Raw genomic sequence first — 15,174 nt, forward strand, 5'->3', positions numbered from 1 at the left:
TACGGCGATACCAGATGTGTGACACTTTTTTGCAGCCTAGGTGGGCAAAGGGGCCCACATTCCAAAGAGCACCTTTAGGATTTCACCGGCCAATTTTTACAGATTTTGATTTCAAACTACTTCGCACACATTAGGGCCCCTAAATTGCCAGGGCAGTATAACTTGCCCACAAGTGACCCCATTTTGGAAAGAAGACACCCCAAGGTATTCCGTGAAGGGCATGGTGAGTTCCTGGAATTTTTAGTTTTTGTCACAAGTTAGTGAAATATGAGACTTTGTAAGAAAAAAATAAAAATAAAAAAAACTCATCATTTTCCGCTAACTTGTGACAAAAAATAAAAAATTCTAGGAACTCGCCATGCCCCTCACGGAATACCTTGGGGTGTCTTCTTTCCAAAATGGAGTCACTTGTGGGGTAGTTATACTGCCCTGGCATTCTAGGGGCCCTAATGTGTGGTAAGTAGTTTGAAATCAAAATGTGTAAAAAATGACCTGTGAAATCCGAAAGGTGCTCTTTGGAATGTGTGACCCTTTGCCCACCTAGGCGGCAAAAAAGTGACACACATCTGGTATCGCCGTACTCAGGAGAATTTGGGGAATGTGTTTTGGGGTGTCATTTTACATATACCCATGCTGGGTGAGAGAAATATCTCTGCAAAAGACAACTTTTCCCATTTTATACAAAGTTGGCATTTGACCAAGATATTTATCTCACCCAGCATGGGTATATGTAAAATGACACCCCAAAACACATTGCCCAACTTCTCCTGAGTACGGCGATACCACATGTGTGACACTTTTTTGCAGCCTAGATGCGCAAAGGGGCTCAAATTGCTTTTAGGGGGGCATTTTTAGACATTTGGATCCCAGACTTCTTCTCACGCTTTCGGGCCCCTAAAATGCCAGGGCAGTATAAATACCCCACATGTGACCCCATTTTGGAAAGAAGACACCCCAAGGTATTCAATGAGGGGCATGGCGAGTTCATAGAAAAAAAAATTTTGGCACAAGTTATCGGAAAATTTTTTTTTCTCACAAAGTCTCCCTTTCCGCTAACTTGGGACAAAAATGTCAATCTTTCATGGACTCAATATGCCTCTCACGGAATACATTGGGGTATCTTCTTTCTGAAATGGGGTCACATGTGGGGTATTTATACTGCCCTGGCATTTTAGGGGCCCTAAAGGGTGAGAAGTAGTCTGGAAAATAAATGTCTAAAAAATGTTACGCATTCGGATTCCGTGAGGGTATGGTGAGTTCATGTGAGATTTTATTTTTTGACACAAGTTAGTGGAATATGAGACTTTGTAAGAAAAAAAAATATATATATATATATTTCCGCTAACTTGGGCCCAAAAAAATTCTGAATGGAGCCTTACAGGGGGGTGATCAATGACAGGGGGGTGATTAGGGAGTGTATATGGGGTGATCACCCCCCTGTCATTGATCACCCCCCTGTAAGGCTCCATTCAGACGTCCGTATGCGTTTTGCGGATCCGATCCATGGATGCGTGGATCCGTAAAACACATATGGGCGTCTGAATGGAGCCTTACAGGGGGGTGATCAATGACAGGGGGGTGATCAATGACAGGGGGTGATCAGGGAGTGTATATGAGGTGATCACCCCCCTGTCACTGATCACCCCCCTGTAAGGCTCCATTCAGACGTCCGTATGCGTTTTGCAGATCCGATCCATGGATGCGTGGATCCGTAAAACACATGCAGACGTCTGAATGGAGCCTTACAGGGGGGTGATCATCCCATATAGACTCCCTGATCACCCCCCTGTAAGGCTCCATTCAGACGTCCGTATGCGTTTTGCGGATCCGATCCATAGATGCGTGGATCCGTAAAACACATACGGACATCTGAATGGAGCCTTACAGGGGGGTGATCAATGACAGGGGGGTGATCAATGACAGGGGGTGATCAGGGAGTGTATATGGGGTGATCACCCCCCTGTCACTGATCACCCCCCTGTAAGGCTCCATTCAGACGTCCGTATGTGTTTTGCGGATCCGATCCATAGATGCGTGGATCCGTAAAACACATACGAACATCTGAATGGAGCCTTACAGGGGGGTGATCAATGACAGGGGGGTGATCAATGACAGGGGGTGATCAGGGAGTGTATATGGGGTGATCACCCCCCTGTCACTGATCACCCCCCTGTAAGGCTCCATTCAGACGTCCGTATGTTTTTTGCGGATCCGATCCATAGATGTGTGGATCCGTAAAACACATACAGCCGTCTGAATGGAGCCTTACAGGGGGGTGATCATCCCATATAGACTCCCTGATCACCCCCCTGTAAGGCTCCATTCAGACGTCCGTATGTGTTTTGCAGATCCGATCCATGTATCCGTAAAAATCATACGGACGTCTGAATGGAGCCTTACAGGGGGGTGATCAATGACGGGGGTGATCAGGGAGTCTATATGGGTGATCACCCCTCTGTCATTGATCACCCCCCTGTAAGGCTCCATTCAGACGTCCGCATGTGTTTTGCGGATCCGATCCATGTATCAGTGGATCTGTAAAAATCATACGGACGTCTGAATGGAGCCTTACAGGGGGGTGATCAATGACAGGGGGGTGATCAATGACAGGGAAGTGATCAGGAAGTCTATATGCGTGATCACCCCCTTGTCATTGATCACCCCCCTGTAAGGCTCCATTCAGACGTCCGTATGCGTTTTGCGGATCCGATCCATGTATCCGTGGATCCGTAAAAATCATACGGACCTCTGAATGGAGCCTTACAGGGGGGTGATCAATGACAGGGGGGTGATCAATGACAGGGGGGTGATCAGGGAGTCTGTATGGGGTGATCAGTGGTTCATAAAGGGTTAATAAGTGACGGGGGGGTGTAGTGTAGTGTAGTGGTGTTTGGTGCTACTTTACACAGCTACCTGTGTCCTCTGGTGGTCGATCCAAACAAAAGGGACCACCAGAGGACCAGGTAGCAGGTATATTAGACGCTGTTATCAAAACAGCGTCTAATATACCTGTTAGGGGTTAAAAAAATCACATCTCCAGCATGCCAGCGAGCGATCGCCGCTGGCAGGCTGGAGATCCACTCGCTTACCTTCCGTTCCTGTGAACGCGCGCGCCTGTGTGCGCGCGTTCACAGGAAATCTCGGCTAACGCGAGATGACGCCTATTGGCGTTAGTGTGACCTGGGAGAGCCGCCGCGATGATGCCTTTTGGCGTTAGCGTGGCGGCAAGCGGTTAAATTGCTGCCATTCTTACACTGTTCATGGCAGGGTCTTCAAACTTGGCACATTTGGTTACTGGGTGACAGAAATTCAGATTTAAAAAGTGGACAGAGCCAAAAACAGCCAGATTTTTTTGATTGATTTAAATGGGAAAAACAAAAAATTCTGCCATTCTCACATTATTAATGTTGAGCACATCAAATATCACAAATTTGGTCATTAGCTGTTTCCATTTCAAGTTTAGAAAAAGTGGGTGGAGCCACCAGCATCCAGTCAAATTTCTCTTATTGATTTTCAATAGCATGCTACTCCTTCCACAGTTTTAGGAGTACAATTTTTAAACTTTGCACACTTCTTCGGCCCATAGCCGTGAAGGTTGCTTGTGCTTTGTTAAGCAATCCCACCCTCCGTGCCCCTGGGGCTCTAGTGTTTTTAAGCCAACATCCTCTGGTTTCTTCAGAAACGACACCATCTAGTTTAATCCTGTTCTTTTAGTTCAGTGGACAACATATACCCTTTTTTTAAGTGCACCTGCAATGCATATGTGCCAGGGGAAGGGAAAATAATATAGGTAATCCATCTGTGAGTTCAGGGACCCAGGGGATGACATATTCACATTTTGCATATGTGAGTGTAATCCCTTCAGTAAGTCCTTCTGTTAGATTCTGGGGGGACAAATTATTATTTTTTGCTAAAAAGTACATTTGCGCACTGCACTGCATTTGTGATAGGGAAAGAAAATCAGTTAAATCCACCTCTTTCATTTTTGGGTTAAAAAAATCATATATTTTTTTTCCATAAAGTACCTTTGCGGCCTGCACTGCAAATCTGATTATACAGTATAACGAATTTCATTATATAATGAAATATAATCAGTAAATCCATCTGTTTCACTGTGGGTGAAAAAATCAGATTTTTTTTATTTTTTGCCAGAAAGTACATTTGCGGCCTGCGCTGCATTGCTGACAGTCCAATACAACTGTTAAATACTGCTGTTACATTTTTCTTTGAAAAAAACACCCTTTTTGTGTTACATTGTACATTTGCGGCCTGCACTGCATTTCTGACAGTCCAATACAACCTTTAAATACTGCTGTTATATTTTTCTTTGAAAAAACACCCTTTTTGTGCTAATAGTACATTTGCGGCCTGCGCTGCATTTCTGACAGTCCAGTAAAACTGTTAAATACTGCTGTTACATTGTCGTTTGAAAAAAACTCACTTTTCGGCGATAAAGTACCTTTGCAGCCTGCGCTGCATATCTGACAGCCAGGCAAATAAATACAGTAAATCCATCTGTAGGATTTCCACGGTTATCAGGCAAGTGGCTCGGAGTGTGGGTTCCTGCACCAACATAGGCCAGGTACACAATTTTCCATCCAGGGCACATGTGCATGACATCATTTTTACACCCCAGAAACAGGTGGGCGCAATGCAACATCTAAAATAAATATTAGTAATTTAATACTTAATCCGTCTGTTAGTTAGGAGGGCGACAAACTAATTTTTGTGTGAAGTACACCTGCACCTGAATATGTGCCAGGGACAATAATATAGTTAAGCCGTCTGTGAGTTCAGGGGTTGACATATTTGCATTGTTGGATGTTTCATACCCCTGCTCTACATAGCAGACAGGGAAATAATTTTAAAAAATTTGTCTGTTACATTGGTGGGTGGCATTAACCCTTTGTTTGCTGTTTTATACCCCTGCTCTACATAGCAGACAGGGAAATAATTTTAAAAAGTAATCTGTTACATTGGTTGGTGACATTAACCCATTTTTGCCGTTGAAAAACCCCTGATCTGCATTGCCCCTGATTTTGTAAAAACGTCTGGTACTTCATTGGGTGACTGCAAAAAATTAGGAGAGCGTCAAATAAGGGACATGGCCCTGGTCGTGGTGATGCTGGTGTTCGTGGAGCGCCTGTTGCAGGGAGAGGACGTTGTCAATCTGTGGCAGCTACACGCCCAAATGAAACACCTTCCTCAGGTGCATGTAGGCGACAAAGCCTTCAGCGTTATTTAGTAGGCCCGAATGCCGTTCTACGAATGGTGAGGCCAGAATAAGTACAGGCGATAGTAGATTGGGTGGCTGATAGTGCCTCCAGTTCCTTCACATCATCTCCCACCCAGTCCTCTGCGGAAAGATCAGAGTTGGCACCTGCAGCCCATGGCCATCAGTCTTTCACCCACTTGCAAATCAGTCAAGCAGTCTGAGCCCTAAGTCATGCAGCAGTCTCTTCTGCTTTTTGATGACTCTGCTAGCAGGGTTTCCCAGGGCCATCCACATAGCCCTGCCCCAGAAGTAGAAGAGATTGAGTGTACTGATGCCCAACCACTTATGTTTCAGGATGAGTACATTGGAGGACCACCGCAGCACATCTCGGATGATGATGAAACACAGGTGCCAACTGCTGCGGCTTTCTGCAGTGTGCAGACCGACAAGGAGGGTAGGGGTGAAGACTGGGTGGAAGATGATGTGGAAGACGATGAGGTCCTCGACCCCACATGGAATAAAGGTCATGCGAGTGACCTGTCTAGTTTGAAGGAAGAGGCAGTGTTCGCACAGAGCCACTAGCACAGCAGAAGAGGGAGTACGGTGCAAATGCAGGGCTGCCGTCCCCTAGACAGTACACCTGCTACTGCCAAACACACCAAGGGACCGTGCACACTAAAGCCAGCTCCAAGGAGTTCACTGGCGTGGCAGTTCTTCAGACAATATGCTGACGACAAGACACGAGTGGTTTGCATACTGTGCAATCAGAGGCATAAACATCCTAAACCTGAGCACAACCTGCATGACCAGGCATCTAAGTGCAAAGCACAAGCTGCAGTAGAGTATGACACAAACGTACCTGTACGCAGATGGATACCGCACGTGACAAGGGGTGGTTAACTTTCGGTTAACCATTTATAGATATAATTTGGTATACTGCCACCATGTGTTTTAATGGCACATGAACCGACTACCGGTCACTCACCCTCACGCAGAGCAGGGAATGAACCAGCACCCGCTTGCTGACCAATCGCAATTGTTCAGCCAAGCAACAATCAAAATGACCTTTCTCCCACAAAATGGTAACGCTACTCCCTTCAGAGACAGGATTCGTTAATTTCTTTACTTAAAATACGGAAAACTTAGCAAATAAGATTTTCAATCTTTTAATAAAAGGTGAAAGGAAAAAAAGTACATATATACATTTGCAGAAAAATGCCTATTATAGATAATAATAATTCAAGGTAATAGTAATTCACAACAGTTAAAATAAAATGCATAATGGATGAAAAGTATACTGAAGTTCCTCTGTTTCAGTCCTTGAAGCCGTTGTGCAATCCGATTGGCATAATATCAGTGGACCCTGAGCACTGACATTCAGAATACAATAAGAAATCCAGGTGTTAAGGCAAGGCAGGGTTGTCATATAATGCACTGACAGCATCTTATAACAGTGTTTGGCACCCGGGGCAGGTCATACTATACCACATTCCTCTTACATCCAGGGACATCTCCTGTCATGATGTAGACCTTCTCTTTCCTCTTCTCCTCCATTAGACCGCCATGAGAAATTCTTTCAGCCGCATCTCGTCTCTACAGAGTTTGTAATACAGACACGTTAGATTTCTAAATTTTTCCATCAACCTCCCCATCCTGGTGTTCCCACAGTGTTATCCTGCTGCCACCCCCAAAACTGTGCCCGTTGTGCCCCCCAATGCCCCAGGTACTATACTGCTGAAAAAATAGTGACCCTAATAGACATAATTAGGGTCATTTATCAAACTAGTATCAAGTAGAACTGGATTTTCAAAAGAGCTGTCATATATGAAAGGTGGAATCTGATTGGCAGCTATGGGCAACTAAGCCAGTTCTACTTTACATCAGTTTGAAAAATTAAACCAAATGTTCCTATAGTGTCTAGAGCAGCTATAATGCCCCCTAGAGTGCCCCCAGTAATAATAACACCCTATATTGTGCTCCAGGTAATAATCCCTGTATAGTGTCCCTAGAAATAATAGAATGGCCCCTACAGTGCCTCCCTAATAGCAACTTCCCCCACGCTGCCTCCCACACAGTAATTTCCCCCACACTGTCCCCCACACAGTAGTGTCCCACACACAGTAGTGTCCCCCATGCTGCCCCCACACAGTAGAGTCCCCTACGGTGCCCCCACACAGTAATGTCCCCCACACAGTAGTGTCCCCCACGCTGCCCCCACACAGTAGTGTCCCCTGCTCTGCCTCCCACACAGTAATGTCCCCCACACTGCCCCCCACACAGTAGTGTCCCCCATACATAGTGTCCCCCATGCTGCCCCCCACACAGTAGTGTCCCCCACACTGTTGTGTCCCCCATGCTGCCCCCACACAGTAGTGTTCCCCACGCAGCCCCCACACAGTAGTGTCCCCCACGCTGCCCCCACACAGTAGTGTCCCTCACTCTGCTCCCACACAGTAGTGTCCCCCACACAGTAGTGTCCTTCATGCTGCCCCCACACAGCAGTGTCCCCCACGCTGCCCTACACACAGTGTCCCCCACGGTGCCCCCACACACTAGTGTCCCCACACTTCCCCCCACACGGGTAGTGGCCCCCACAATGCCACCCACACAGTAGTGGCCCCCACACTGTAGTGTCCCCCACGCTGCCCCCCACACAGTAGTGTCTCCCATGGTGCCCCTACACAGTAGTGTCCCCCACGCTGTAGTGTCCCCTACTCTGACCCCACACTGCAGTCTCCCACACACAGTAGTGTCCTTCACGCTGCCCCCCACACAGTAGTGTCTCCCACACAGTAGTGTCTCCCACACTGCCCCCACACTGTAGTGTCCACCACACTATAGTGTCCCCCACACTGTAGTGTCCCCCACGCTGCCCCCCACACAGTAATGTCGCCCACGCTGCCCCCCACACAGTAGTGTCCCCCACACTGCCCCCACACAGTAGTGTCCCCCACGCTGCCCCCACACAGGAGTGTCCTTCACACTGCCCCCACACAGTAGTGTCCCCCACACTGCCCCCCCACACAGTAGTGGCACCCACACTGTAGGTCCCCCCACACAGTAGTGTCCCCCATGCTGTAGTTTCCCCCCACGCTGCCCCCACACTGTAGTGTCCCCCACACAGTAGTGTCCTTCACGCTGCCCCTACACAGTAGTGTCCCCCACGCTGCCCCCCACACAGTAGTGTCCCCCATGCTGCCTCTACACAGTAGTGCCCCCAGATTTCCCATTTAGCAATTTGCCTCCAGACAGTATCCCACCATATCCCCACCCACGTCCTCCTGTCCCCCCTCATGTCCCCCAAAGTTGGCACATAAAATTAAAAAAATTGCCCCCACACAGTATCCCACTATATTTCCCCCCAAACATCCTCCTGTGTGCACCCCACATCCTTTATGTCCCCCAAAGTTGTCACATAAAAGAAAAAAAAAACAGAAAAAAACCCCTAAAAGCTAAATACTTACCTGCGCTTGCTCGCAGAGTCCCGGGACTGTGCTGCTGAGTCTAGGCACAAGCGTGCGCTATGGCCTCATCACGCACGCCTGCGCTGGGATTACTGCATAGGCTTGAGGCCTACTAGGCCTGCTGGGACTGTAGTCAGAATGTCTGGCTAATGTTATCGCAGGATCCAGTATTTTACGATGATCCTTGGCAGAAGTGCTTTTGAAGCTCCCATCCTTATGACGAGGAAGTGTCATTTTCAATTACTAGGACACAGTTCAAAGCAAGGGAATATTTCTCTTTTAAACCAGACTAAATGGAGCCTCTAGGTCTGTGAGTGTGTGTATTTAAAAAGGGGACTCTACTTGGGGTACCCTCGTCACAGAGTAGACAGCTCAAAAACAAAGAAAGGTCTCTGGCTCCTCCTGCTTCCTCTTCTGCGGCAGTCTGGGCCTCTTCATCCCCCTCTGGAGTGACAGTGGCACCTGCCACCCCGCAAACAGAGGATGTGGCAGCAATGCCACCACCTCGGTCACCAAGAATCTCCACAATGCCCCATGGAAGTGTTCAGCTGTCTATCTCCCAATCATTGGAGCGAAAGAGGAAGTACCCCCCTACCCACCCATGATCCCTGGCCCTGAATGCCAGCATTACAAAATGACTGGCCTTTGAAATGCTGTAATTCTGTCTGGTGGACACGGACAGTTTTAAGAATCTGATGGCGGTGGCTGTCCCACAGTATGTTGTACCCAGCCGCCACTACTTTTCCAGGCGAGCCATCCCTTACCTGAACAAACAAGTGGGGGACAAAATCAGGTGTGCACTGTGAAATGCCATCTGTGGCAAGGTCCACCTAAATACGGATACGTGGACCAGTAAGCACGGTCAGGGATGTTATATCTCCCTAACAACACACTGGGTAAATGCAGTCGCACCTGGGCCTGAGGAAAATAGCAGTTTAGCGCATGTCCTTCCACCAGCAAGGATTGCAGGACGTTTCTCTTTGCCTCCTGTTGCTTCCTCCTCCTACTCTGCATCCTCTACCGCCTCCTCATCTGGTCAGCGTTAGGCTACTTTCACACTAGCGTTCGATCGGATCCGTTCTGAACGGATCCGATCATATTAATGCAGACGGAGGCTCCGTTCAGTACGGATCCGTCTGCATTAATAACTTAGAAAAAATTCTAAGTGTGAAAGTAGCCTGAGCGGATCCGTTCAGACTTTCAATGTAAAGTCAATGGGGGACGGATCCGCTTGAAGATTGAGCCATATGGTGTCATCTTCAAGCGGATCCGTTCCCATTGACTTACATTGTAAGTCTGAACGGATCCGCTCGCCTCCGCACGGCCAGTCCGCCTGTCCGTGCGGAGGCGAGCGGAGGCTGAACGCCGCCAGACTGATGCAGTCTGAGCGGATCCGCTCCATTCAGACTGCATCAGGGCTGGACGGAGGCATTCGGGTCCGCTCGCGAGCTCCTTCAAACGGAGCTCACGAACGGACCTATGAACGCTAGTGTGAAAGTAGCCTAACACCTTCACCACCAACTTCAGCACATTCAGAGGTAAACGACAGCAGGCAGTTTTGAAACGTATCCGTTTTGGGGATAAACTCTATACAGCGCAGGAGCTGTGGACGGGCACGGAACAACAGACCGATGAGTGGTTGGTGCCAGTGAGCCTCAAGCCCAGCCTAGTGGTGTGCGATAATGGGCAAAATCTCGTAGCAGCTCTGGGCCTAGCTGGTTTGATGCACATCCCTTGCCTGGCGCATGTGCTGAATAACTTGTCCCACATTTCCCCCGATCACATTTCAGCTATTGACCTCCCTTGGATATTGTATCCCTTTCTCAGGCTCCCTCTCCAGCATGGAACTCTGATTCCCCGATACCCATGATCACCATAGTAGGCACATAAAAGAATATCGAAAGTTGATAGGGAAGATATCCAATTGAATCAAGGCGGTCACTGGGATGTGCGATCAGGCAGAAGTTATCTAGAGTCAACAAAGCGGCAGCAGGGCCTCTCCTGTATAATGTTTCCTAATCCAAAATGTCACAGTGACATTCCCTGTAATTTTTTATTAATCATTCCAATAACAGGGCATCTTAAGAGTCCTGTATTGTTATTTATCGTCACTACCTCCCCGAGTTGGGAGTCGGTAATTGCCGCATGCCCCCTCCTTTACTTGGATGCTTCTGCTTTAACACTTTGTCCCACATTTCCGCTCTATCACATTTCAGCCATTGACCTCCCTTGGTATCCCTTTCTCAGGCTCCCTCTCCGGTATGGAACCCTGATTTCCCGTTACCCATTATAACCATGGTAGACACATAAAAGAACATCAAAAGTTTATAGGGAAGATATCCAATTGGATCGTGGACATCACGCGGACGTGCGACATGGTGGAGCAGTATATGTGCACATGCCTACACGTAATGACTGATGGGTCTGCACCCTTTATCTTCTGAGTCTCCAAATTGGGCACATTGCTTGAGCTTGCCCTTTACGCGTTGGAGTTGCTAGCCTGCCCTGCAGCACGTGTATTGTCTGAATGTTTGTTTAGCACGGCAGGAGGGGGATATCACAGACAATCACAGCTGCCTGTCCACAGCCTTGAGCAGAATAGACATGTATACCAGCCTCACCCAGCCATTGTTGTACTCCAGCGTACTTTCTCTTTGTTTTATTTTTTATATTTCCCAATGTTTTGGGGTCTACCCAAATTTGAACAAAAAATAATAATAAAATAAAAAACAAAAAAAAACAAAACCAAAAACCAGTGTTAGCTACCTCCTCCTCCACCGCCGCTTTCACCTACACCGCCAGATCCACCACCTCCTCAACCTCCCACTCCATATGGACCTCCTCCACCTAGATCAAGATTATTTGTTTTTACATATTTTTTGTTATTTGAAGTCATTTCCTTATCCACATTTGTTTTCAGAGCACTTGCCATGCTCTTAACCACATTTTGCTGCCTTTTGTAGCTCTCTAGCCCTTTACATTACTTTTTTAGAGCCATTTTAGTGCTCCAAAGTTCAGGTCCCCATTGACTTCAACTCTAACTATTTTGCGAAGTTCGGCCGAACCTGGCGAACCCGAACATCCAGATGTCCGCTAAACTCTAACTGTGAGTCAGTATGACATGCAGATGGTGTCGTGCTTAGAATCACTGCACACTTCACTTATTTGGGCAGTCACAGGGCCAAAACTGACCAAAAAACTCAAGTATGAACTCAGCCTTACAGGTCAATGTTAGCGCCAAAAAGAAGTGCGCTCCCTTTACACCGTTGTCAGCTGATTCCACAAAGATGTCTACAGATGTCTACAGAATCTGTTCTATTGAATTCTTACACAAGTAGAGTCTCCGAGTGGAGAGGGTGTCAGCAATTAGTTTGTGTTGACGTCACTGATTATTTTCCCCTTCCTCTGATCTGTCAGAACAATAACCCACAAAAAACTAAAAACGGATCCTGTCTGTTGAGCATCCGCCTTCAATCGGTCAGCATTTCGTCAGTAATCTATCAGTATTGCTAAAGCAAAAAATAAAAATAAAAACTGGAGTGGATCCAAAACACATGAATGGAATATTTGCATGTCTTCTGTGTTTTGTACCAACTCCTGCTTTTGGCTACCAAATCACAAGCCAATTCTGATGGGACCATACAGGCCTTACAGCGTCTACAGAGACAGGATCTGTTTTGTGTCTCATTTTTCCTTCCTTCTGACAGATCAGAAGAAGGGTCAAATAAAGGATGAAGTCAGCCAGGCCAGAAGGCAAAATAGTGGCGATGGCGGCAGCAAAACATCTGGAGACCACAGAGTGGCAAAATGATAGTGTGGAGGTTGCGGCAGCATCAAGAGATCACAGTGTGGCAAGATGACATAGTGTGGTGGCGGCAGCAGCATCAGGACACAACAAAGTGGCAATGGTGACATAGTGTGGAGGTGGTAGCAGCATCAAAAGACCACAGAGGGGCAAGGTTACATAGTGTGGAGGTGGCAGCAACATCAGAAGACCACAGAGTGGCAAAGTGACATAATGTGGAGCTGGCGGCAGCATCAGGAGACAACAGAGTGGCAAGGTGACAGTGTGGAGGTGGCAGCAAAATCTGTAATGCCACAATACTGGCCAGGCATTACAGATTTTCTAGGGCAAACTCAGCCAGTTGCAGCCACAAATCCAGTTTGGCTGCCCCAGTAGTCCAGTTGATCTTCAATGTGGGGTGGCAGGGTGCTGTCCAAGTACTCCACCACCCGTTGATTCAGGTTCTCATCAAGGTCTAGATGCTGCTGCTATTGAGTAGTTTATTCACTAGGTAGGTGAAGAAAGCTGCTTATCAGTGACTCTAGACTCAGGCTGCTGCTGATGGAGTTGGTACTGCACCTGCCCCCCCACCCCTCCCCAGCAGCCACAGCATGGAACATGAGCGCAGAGGGCTCCCCCCGGTCAGACCTGCGAGAGGATGGACAATGGCGCAGATAGGCAGTGGCCAACTGACTACATAGGATGTCTCTATAGTAGTTAAGTTTGTCCTCCCTCTCAGCAGTTGTAAATCAAGCCCCCATTTTGGACCGGTAGTAAGGGTCCAACAAGGTGGAGAGCCAGAAGTCATCCCTCTGCCGAATGGTGACAATTCGGCTGTCACTACGCAAGCAAGTGAGCATGCATCACGCCATTTGTGCAAGTGACTTGGAGGGACTACCTGCCTCCTACTGCAATGCTTATGCCACGGTGTGTCTGGGTCCTCTGCCTCACCTTCCTCATCACCCTGTAGCTCCTATGGCTGCTCCTCCTCCTCCTCTCCATTCACCTGTGTAGAAAACCCACCCATTTTGCAAAACATAGCTTGTGCTCCAATGTCCTCCTCCTCTAGTTCAGCCCCCACAGGGCTCATGTAGCCGTCAGATATAGGCACCACATCTCCAGTCCCCTGACTAGCCAGATTTAGCAGCATCTGTTCCAACTTGGCCTCCTCAAAGGGCCTGAGCAAACAGCAGGTGTCACGCATGAGCTGCCACTGGTGGACATCAAAGTTACATAGGGGAGTATGCAGCGGGCAGTGTCCAGCATCTGGGGGTTCCCTTACGCTTTAAGAGCTTTTTACAATATGTGTATTTTAGATAGAGCTTGTTGTCGTGAAGCCAGTTGCATTTCAGCAATGATGACATGGAGTCCCCTTTAAGAATAGTGGTGTTGTACCCAGATATAGGATTGCCAGAGTGGTGTAGAGTGACCTACAATCTCCCTGAAGGTGTTGTATGCACGTGTCAAGGTGCTCCTACCTGGATATCCTTGGATCCCAGATGTGATTGTCCGAAACAGTGATAAAAGGGGTGATTAACTTAAATGATAAATAAATAATTGATTCCAGACATTGTATTAATGTTGAACACAGCTTTTCTTGCATCAAGGAACGATCTTCCAACTTTATATTAGTCATTTGCAGGTTTGCCATTAGTTTTGGCAGGAAAACACTCTCTGCTATATTTGTACTCTCTCCGTTCTGCTATGTCGGCTGAATTAAATAGAAACTTTTCCTCTTCTGCTGGAACTTAGCTTAGCTGTCTGTAGTCTGTCTCTTACTGTAATCCTAGGAAAACTTCTTCCTGGCTTCAAACAAACTTAGCTTACCTGACTCCGTTCACCCAGGCGAATGGGGTGCAGAACCACGTGACACCCCCAAGCCCTGCACATGTGGTATGCTGGAGGGGCACTGTGAATTGTCCCTACAGTGGAGGCAGAAGCAGATTCACTTGGCCAAGTTGCTGGTGTGGCTGTGCAACACAAGCTCCCATGCCACTCTCCTCATCACTACTTGCCCACCTAGTGGAGGAAGCAGCGGATGTCTCCTCTACATCTTGGCTCACCAGTAGCTGCTGACTGTCTTCTAGTAGCTCGTCCTCACTGTATAGTGGAGCTGAGCCCACAGCATACAACACTTCTCTGAATGAGGGAAAATAAAAGGACAGAGGCAGGTTGAGGTTTGTCTGACGAACCCACCAACTCTTGGCTGGGGGTCTCTGATGTCACTTGCGACAAAGTCAAAGATCGAGTCAATCATTCAAGAACTGCTGGGTTGCTGGTCAAGACACTACCACTAGATGACATTGGGAGCTCAGGCCTCTCGAAGTGACCCCTGCTGCCACGGCCCCTTACTCTACTGCGACCTGTGCCTGCGCCTGAAACATTTAGGCCTCTGTCAATCCCCTGTGCAGGGCCTGGCACCTCTCTGTCTGACATACTGTTAGATCAAATAAATAAATAAGGAGGAAATTAAAACACCGCAAAAAAGTCTGTAATCTTCTCACTTCACCACGCAAAGGCTAATAAGCCCTTTTTACCACTAATACACATAAAAAAGGGCTTTAGAACATATAACTGCACCGCTGAATGACAAATATATTTTACTTTTGCCACTAATACACAGCAAAAAGGGCTTTATAACATATAACTGCACCACTGAATGGCAAATAGGCCCTTATTTCTTTTCACTTAACACCGCACAGAAGGCTTTA

At 47.5% G+C, this 15,174-nt stretch overlaps 1 protein-coding gene across 1 annotated transcript in view; it reads right to left on the reverse strand.

Annotated features, from left to right (window-relative positions):
- PTH2R (parathyroid hormone 2 receptor) overlaps window positions 1–15,174 on the reverse strand; it is a 1,033,981-nt gene that overhangs the window by 410,863 nt on the left and 607,944 nt on the right. The gene's annotated exons all lie outside the window — the stretch shown is intronic.

Source organism: Bufo gargarizans, chromosome 8, assembly GCF_014858855.1.
Source record: "Bufo gargarizans isolate SCDJY-AF-19 chromosome 8, ASM1485885v1, whole genome shotgun sequence".
Lineage (NCBI taxonomy): Eukaryota > Metazoa > Chordata > Amphibia > Anura > Bufonidae > Bufo > Bufo gargarizans.